An 8898-nucleotide genomic window follows, 5' to 3' on the forward strand; every position below is an offset into this window, starting at 1 on the left:
CCTGGCTAGGAAAAGGGATTCCCTTCCCCCTTGCACTTCCCAGGTGAAGCAATGCCTTGCCCTGCTTCAGCTCTCACTGGTCGGGCTGCAGCAGGTGACCACCACCGATTGTCCCGCACTCCCCAGTGAGATGACCCCAGTACCTCAATTGAAAATGCAGAAATCACCGGTCTTCTGTGTCGCTCGCGCCGGGAGTTGGAGACTGGAGCTGTTCCTATTCGGCCACCTTGCTCCGCTCTAATGCATGTTTTCAAGTCATAAAACTGCTGCTGCTTTAACATTTTTGATACTTGCTTGATTTTTCTGTGTACTCATATTTTGGTCATGAGGCTCTGGATTCTAGAGTCTGGATAGATGGCTATGGTAAGGCCTGGGAACACGTCTTCAGCACCTACACCACCAGCTGCAAGGCACAGTCAAACCTAATATGGCCCCTTCCTCCCTGGGTCAGCTTTTTCTCCTATCCATTCTTGGAGGAGTTGGATCCTCAGGCATCATCTTTACAGCACTGTCCTCTGTCCTGAGCTCTATACCTGGTTTGTAAATTCAGGACCCAGACAGGACCTTCCCCTCATAGCCATCCTGGGTGTCACATGGCTACTTGAGGTCTAGGATGACTAGGGAATACAGCTGTATCATAGTTTCAAAATTATTTTCAGTAATTTAAAATCTTAAAGTCACATTATATTAAATTTAGTAATATGTAATTATAAAATGCCTCAGTCACTTATGAGTAAGTTAAAATGCTGAAACATTAATTATTAAAAATAAGTTTAATTTACATACTTTGGCATATTATTTTAGTATGATATAGAAAAGCTAAATGTGTTTAGATCTATTAATAAACAAAAAGAAAGTGTATTTCTAAAAAATTATAAAATGTTTTTCATCTACAAATACTGACACGAAACAGTTCAAAATTAGGATTTTCACTAGAAATTAGGGTTAGTAAGAGGTAAAATTATAGTTAATATATGTAATTAAAACTACTGGACAGCCAGGTACAGTGGCTCACACCTGTAATCCCTGCACTTTCGGAGGCCGAGGTGGGTGGATCACCTGAGGTCAGGAGTTTGAGATCAGCCTGGCCAATATGGTGAAACCCCATCTCTACTAAAAATACAAAAATTACCTGGGCATGGTGGCACGCACCTGTAATCCCAGCTACTCAGGAGGCTGAGGCAGGAGAATCACTTGAACCTGAGAGGCAGAGGTTGCAGTGAGCCAAGATTGTGCCATTGCACTCTAGCCTGGGTAACAAGAGTGAAACTCTGTCTAAAAAAAAGAAAAACTACTGGACATAAGAGAAATAATTATGTATCCAGGGTGTCGAAAGGAAAGCAAGATATGTCTTTGATGAGGAAAGTTGTAAAGGGTTGAAAATGTGCGTTTGTTGAAAAAAAAGTAATTTTGCCTAATTTAGAAGTTACTTAAGAGTTGTTTCAAATTGAGTGAGTAAAAAAAAGATACAGATAAAATTAGTAAATATAGAAAGTTGGGAAGATAAATACAATAGAAAAAATTGTTTAAGATATAAAAGGCTTATGGAAATCTTGTGTGGTCAAAAGCTGACTGAGATTGGATAGACTTATTTATAAAGTTTTATTAAAATTAGCTTTAGCATCGATAATATACCAATACAAAAGTAAAATTTGGTTTTCTCATTTGAACAAGAATTTTGTATACCATTAATAAGAGGCAGTAAAATCTTTTTGTTTAATTTTCGAGTAAACTACAAAAAAAGAGGAAAGAGGAGAGACAGATTTTATCTCATGCTGACTTTACTAGGTATTTTGATTATTTGGAAAACTGTCTCCTCTCTATCAAAAAATAAAGGTTTTTGCATTTCAAAACCTTTTAATTACCACTTCGGTTAGATGAATGACTGTTATTTTACACTGACTTGTGAACCTATCTTGATTAAGTATTGTAAACCTTTGACATATTTGGCAGTCTTCCCAAAATCAAATCACAAATTCAAAATTGAATCTGGCCTCAGACTAACTCTGGGATATTAGAAGTCCTCTGCAACATTTAGAAAAAAGATAATAAATTGGCTTATCTGATATGTTAAATTGCATGGAAAGCATTGTAAAATAAGTAATGGTGTTTAACCTTCTTTGAGTTATATTTTTATGTATATGTTCTTAATATATATTCCAAAATTATATGAGATTCCTAAAACTCTGATATGTCCTGGTATGTTATCATTCATAGTTATGATTATGTTGTTATTGTAGGCCATGGAAATAACCACACTTTCTTTTCAATTGTGTCTTTATAACCATTTAAAGTCATTTCTGTAGTTAATTGCTTAATTCTGATGCAATTTCTGAAAGTTCTTAACAAGCAAATAAATTCCTACAGTGTTGTATCTTCAAGGAGGTTCATGGAAAGGATGGAAAAGACACTGACAAGCATCCCTGAATGTAGGCTTCTGATAATTTTTAGATAATATAATATGGATGGTACAAGAATTCCCAGAACTCTAATGAAGAGCTGGACTAATTTATAAAACTGCTAACCCGAGCAAGACAAGAATTAATTGAATACAAAGGAAATACTCTGCCAGATTTTCACACTAAATCAGCCAGTACTAAAATTCTTTAGATATGCAATTTGAATGAACTCCACTGTCCAAGTCAAACTACCTGTAATAACCCATCTATTAAACAGTGCTACACACAGGATTTGGAAAAACCAAATTGATATTTAAGAGGATATAAATCCAGTGTTAAGCATGGACTCAAGAAAAGCCTAGAGAGCCACCTAGTCTTTCCCCAGTCCTCAAGGCTTCTCTTATTAAATGCTCTACACCCCATGATTCATCATGGCAGAGAAAAAATTATCAAATTATATAAAAACATATATTGGTGTGGTGACTGCTCTACATTGCTAAAATGGTTTATGACCAATGTTTGGTTTGTTGAACCTATAATCCTGGGAAGACAATCAGAACTTCAGGTACATTTCTGCTACCTGATTGACCATTTGAACATTTATAGAGGTATTTCATTCAATTGTTACTTTCAGTGCATGTTTTCTGGTTGTACAGAAGTTTTCCCATACAAGAAGGCTGATGCTTATAACATCGTTAGGAAATGTGTTTCCCTTGTGGGGCAATCCTGGAGAAATCTCCAGTGACAAAGGTACTTGTTTCACTAGACAAGTTGCAAAAACAGCTAAATAAGGTATTACAGATACAATAATATTAGGAAAAGCTAAACTAAATCAACTTGATTGCCTTGGTCAAAGGTATTGCAGATTGATGATGAACAGATCCACTTCCAGTGAAAAAACGAAAAAACATAAGTTGGTCCCTTATGAAATAGTGACTGGAGGGCCTATGCTCCTAATAATGAACCTTGTGCATGTATCTTCTGCCCCTAAACTCTGATATGACTAAATACCACAAGAATTTAATGCATTATGACAAAGTGTATTTCCTCTAGGTAAAGGAAGCTTTCCATGATCCACTGACTGAGGACAATCAAATCTTTCACAATCTATAACCCATAGATTGGATCTTCTGGAAAAAACACCAGAGAAAGACTGCCCTTGCCACTCACAGTGCAGCAAGACTTTGAGACCTCAAACCTTGGATCCTTAATCTCGCAACTCAGAAAGGCACCTCTAGACTCATGGAATTATAGCCCCATTGGAAACCTTAAGGAAAAGCTAACCAGGGAAGTTTCTCCCCAGAAGCAGATGGCATCCTAGATGTGGACCGCTTTCCCAAGATCTCAAATCAGACTTCTCTGCTATCATGAGACACTCACCTCTCCTAATTTTTTTTTTCTGCTTATGCCTCTGTAAATAATGGAGCTGGAAAAGAGGTCTTGTGTGCACTCACAGGGTATATTTTATCTGTAGAGGATTTTGCAACCAGCCTTGTACATGGGCACCCTTATGCCTTGATGGATGGAAGATGAAGGGCCAATGTGAGTGAGAATTTTTCATTAAATGAAAAATGTACCTTTGTTGTTCTATAATCAGTCAGAACATTGGTCCACTCCTCTTAGCCTACATCATAAGTTAAAGAGAACATTGCTGGAGGCCTGTCTCTTCTGGATGGGCATCAGTTGTTAGGTCTCTTTTTTCCATAGTTTAGAGTAAATGAAGCAATAATTAGAAATTTAGCTCTTGTAATAGGCTCTATAGCAGATTCTACTGCAGAGGCTATTGTTACACAACAGGCTTTAAATTCTCTTGAAAATGTTGTGGTAGATAATAAAATTGCTCTAGATTACTGATGGACTAAGCAGGGAGGGAACAATCTGTGCAATTGCTGACACTACTTGTAAATGTATGAATACATTGGGTATTATAGACATTCAGTTGTAGGGGATTAATAAACAGGCTGCTTGGTTGAAACAAGTAGACTCTTTATCTGGCTCTTTGATATATTTGATTTTACTTGGTTTGGTTCATGAGGACACTGGCTAAGAAGCATACTCCAAACTCTTGGTATTATCCTCCTGATAATCGTAATAGTAAGTTTATCTGGTGCATTGTATTCTCTCAAAAGTTTCAAATATTTTCGTGCAGCCATCTGTAGAATGTCAAGTGTTATCTCTTCAACTGGAATAACAAAACCCCAAAGAAATGCATGATCATGAGGACAGCATAACCTATTTAGTGGTTGACTAAAATAAGGGAATTATTAAATTAAATTTAGCCTAAAGCCGCCTCCTGAACATATTTCAAATTCATTCTAACAGTTTTCTCGACATATAGTGAATGGTAATCTAACTGGATGTGTAAACAGACTGCAACCTAGTCTTGTACCAATCACCAAGTTGTGGCTAATCAAAGGTGGCCAACTGTTTAAGCCATGTTCAAAGCATGTTCATAAGGTAAATGCTGAGCTGTAACAAATACAGCTGTTTCTGTATCTCACTTCCGTTTTGTGTACATCACTTTTCTTTTTCCATTCATAAATTCTCTCGGACCATACAGCAATGTTAGTGTCTTTCTGAACCCATTATGGTTTCTGGGGACTGCCTGGTTTGAGAATTGTTTTGTGCTCAGTTAAACTCAGTTCAATTTAATTTTTCTAAAGCTTTTCTTTTGACACATTGTTCTTCCTCTTTTGGTCAGGAATATACTGTTTTGTCTTGTGGGTTTTTTTGGCCAGCTCTCCTGGTCCTTGTATTTTGATTTGACCCTAGAAACAATGCCAACAAAATGAATGCTGTGAAGAAGTTGCAGTTGATCTGGAGAAAAAGGGCTTTCTATGTATAGTGGATCCAGTATTTTATAGGCCATAATCTCTGATGAAGAAATGCAGCATTTTAAATTTTTTTGTCTTTTTTTTTTTCCTAGAAATGGAGTCTTACTCTGTGTTCCCCAGGCTTGAAGGCAGTGGTGTGATCAGAACTCACTTCAGCCTCAAACCCCTGGCTAGACTCAAGCAATCCTCCTACTTTGCCTCAACCTCCTCAGCCTCCCAAGTAGCTGGATTTACAGGGCTGATCCACTGTGTCTGCAAAACTTAGTCTTTATCTTTCACCTGATGTCTCAAAACATAATCAAGTTGGTTCTACATAAATACAATCATTTCAGTGTGTTTCTTAGTTATTTCAGATTTAAATGTGGCCAGTCATTCAAGAACTTTCCCCAACTCCTCATTCTCCCAAAATAGTAGCTGGTGTTGGAGGAAATGTCTTAGGTGAGATTCTCTAGAACTGGAGCCTGAGGCAAAGATTCTTATGCAAGTGACTGATTGAGGGAGTGCTCTTAGAACAAAGCTGTAAAGAAATGGAGGCAGTGGGATTCCTCAGGGGAAGAAGTTAAGCACATGAGATTTCAACTGAAATCTAGCCTCAGCTTGCAAAGGAACCCAGGAATGTGAATGGAACCACAAAGTTGAGCCCCCTGAGTCAGGTGGCCAGGTTTTTTTGCCCCACATCAGTCCTAATCATTGACTCCCAGAGAGGGTTGGAGTGAGGTAACCTCCCAGCTAGTTTTGGGCAGCTCCCAGCTGAAGGCAATTTTCTGGAGAAAAGTAGCCCTGCCAGCTATTATCAGCCAACATTTACAGCAGCTGGGGATGGGTGTGCTGGTCAAATAAAGGAAATGGGTGAGACCAATAGTGTCTACTAGGAAGAGCTTTCAAGATGTCCAGGCACTGGGCCAGTGTTCTGAGTATTTGGTCTTCCATCACTGTGTCACTACTATGTCATTCAACAGTATCCATTTATCAGCAGATAAAGGGATAAATTCTGCACAGATGTGCTGACCCGTTTGGTCCTCAGCTGGCCACAATCAACTGAGACATACCTGACAATTCAAGTGATCCACAAATGTAGCCAACACTGTAGCACCTCCACATCCCAGCCTTGAGATCCCAATAGGTTCTCTCTGTCTCTCTCTCTCTGTCAGTCTCTCTCTCTCCTCTCTTGGAGCCTGGAAAGCACTGACTACTCTCCTATCACTTGCTGGGTGAATAGGGTGTATAAGGTTACATTAGGCTGTGTGTGGGTCTTCTTTTGAGACTTACAACCATTCCTGAACTACATCTTGGTACATGAGGCTCCCCTAGTTTTGGAATTCTGAAAACTTATCAGGAGATTCTCTTCTGGTACCTTCCAGAGTTTCAACCCCATAAGGAAATGAATGTGTCCCCTCTCAGATTCCCATGCCAGCCACTTCCCCTGAGCTGCTTTCCTCCCTCTGCTGGGGCAATGCTTCTTCATCTACCTTCTTTACAGTGTATTGTTCAGGTTAAACTTCATGCCTGGTGATTTTCCTATTTGAAACTAAAAAAACCTTTTCTTTCTCAACAGCCTTGATTTTTGTTTTTCCTTCACAAACTGTTGTCTCAGCTGTGGGTTTCAAAAGTCTATTCTTAAAACACAAAAGCTGAACAATAATTATTTCTTTCTTTTGCATTCCTGATTTAATAATTCTAATCCTCCCTGAGGCAACGGATGCCTCTGACTGCAGCTTCTGAAACAAGGAGGTTTTCAGAAGAGACTACACACCCCTGCCACAGTCAAGAGGGTGTGGCAAAGTGTAGGCCCTATCTTGGGGACACTTGGAGGATGAGAAGTTCAGTAAAAAGAAGGAAGGGTGCCAGAAAGGCAAATGGAAAATAAATGTGGACAGAAATCAAGATGAGTTTTTAGAAGTTTCGGTTTCAGTCTTGTTAGGGGAATCCCTACATTGCTTCCCCACCCATGGCCTCCCTGCAGAGGGCATGTCAGGACTTGTAGGATCTGGCTCCCAGAGAAGAGAATAGGATGGAAAGAAACCATTTAAAATTTATTCAAGATATTCAAAATATGCAGCAATGAAAATGTTGGCCTAGGTTCAGATACGCCAACAAATATCCTAAATGCCTACTGCTAGAGAAGAATTTTTAAAACATAAGAATTTATTTCAAAATATATCTGACAACTAAATAAAAGAAGTAATAGGGAACTGGTAAAAGGAAAATACTATTTTTCTTCATTCTAGGAAACACAGATGAAGAGGGAATATTATTCTGGTTAAAACAAAACAAAACAAAATAGAATTAGTGGCATGACTGAAAAGGGCTTAGTAATTTAAATAAGATTACAATTATCCAGTGTGTTCCAGAAACTCATCAGGGTGAACTGAGGCTTGGCCACATGATCTCTCTGGATTCCAGATTTTTGAGTCAAAGAAACTTTTCCAAAAAAAATTTTTTTTTGTAAGCATTTTTGGCTGTTGATAAATAAACGTTTAGAGTTTGCTTTTTTAAAAAACTTTTTGGCTTTTTAACTGATAGTTCATTATCAGTCAATAAGCTCCGAATCGGTTTATAGTTGTAATCATACTGTTATGAACATTTGCTGAGTGCTTACTATATGTACGTTACATATAGTAACTCATTTAATTCTCACAAGAACCCCTGAGGTAGACATTATGGGTATTCCCATTTTACAACTGAGGAAACTGAAGAAAATTTAACTAAACACTTACTATGTACCAGGAACTAAGTGCTTTGTATGTAGTATTTCATTTAATGCTTTTAAAAAATAGCTATGAGGCTCTATCATTTTCTCCATTTTATAGATGAGGAAACTGAGACTCGGAAAGTTGAATTTATTTTATGATGATGTAATTAGTAAGTGATGAAGGAAGAATTTTAAACCAAATCTACCTGATACCCAAATCCCTTGCTCATGTAATGTTGAAAAGCTAGAAATTATATATCCAATAAGAAATAATTTAGTTAAATTAATTAAAGATACATTCATATAATGATGCTGAAGATACACCATATTGATATATGAAACAAAACTTTCAGCTGAACAAAGCAGGTAACAAATATGCACAGTATGATTTCATTTTAAAATACATAAACAGGACAGGCACAGTGGCTCACACCTGTAATCACAACACTTTGAGAGGCCAAGGCAGAAGAATCCCTTGAGCCCAGGAGTTCAAGACCAACCTCAGCAACATAACAAGACCCCGTCCATCTCTACAAAAAATTAAAAAATTAGCTGGGCATGGTGGCACACAACTGTAATCCAGCTACTCAAGAGGTTGAGGTGAGTGGATCACTTGAGCCCAAGAATTCAAGGTTGCAGTGAGCCATGATCCCACCACTGCACTCAAGGCTGGGTGACAGAGCAAGACTGTGTCTCTGTAAAAATAAAATAAGATAAAATCATAAACACATGTATACTTTCCTAGAAAGGAACATAGAAGCAAATTGAAAATGCAGGGATCCTTGTTCAAAAATTATGAAGAATTTCAGGATGACAGCAGAGCATAAACCTTCTGAGCACAGGTCCTTGTGCAGCTGTACAAGTCACACACCTGTGAAGCTGGCCCTGATTAGTACTACTCTTTATGTTCTTCTTTTTGCTTGTCAGTGTTGCATTGCTTGTACGTCTTTTTTTTTTTTTTTTTTTTTTTTTT

The sequence above is a fragment of the Colobus angolensis genome, unplaced genomic scaffold, assembly GCF_000951035.1.
Source record: "Colobus angolensis palliatus isolate OR3802 unplaced genomic scaffold, Cang.pa_1.0 Scaffold280, whole genome shotgun sequence".
Classification (NCBI taxonomy): domain Eukaryota; kingdom Metazoa; phylum Chordata; class Mammalia; order Primates; family Cercopithecidae; genus Colobus; species Colobus angolensis.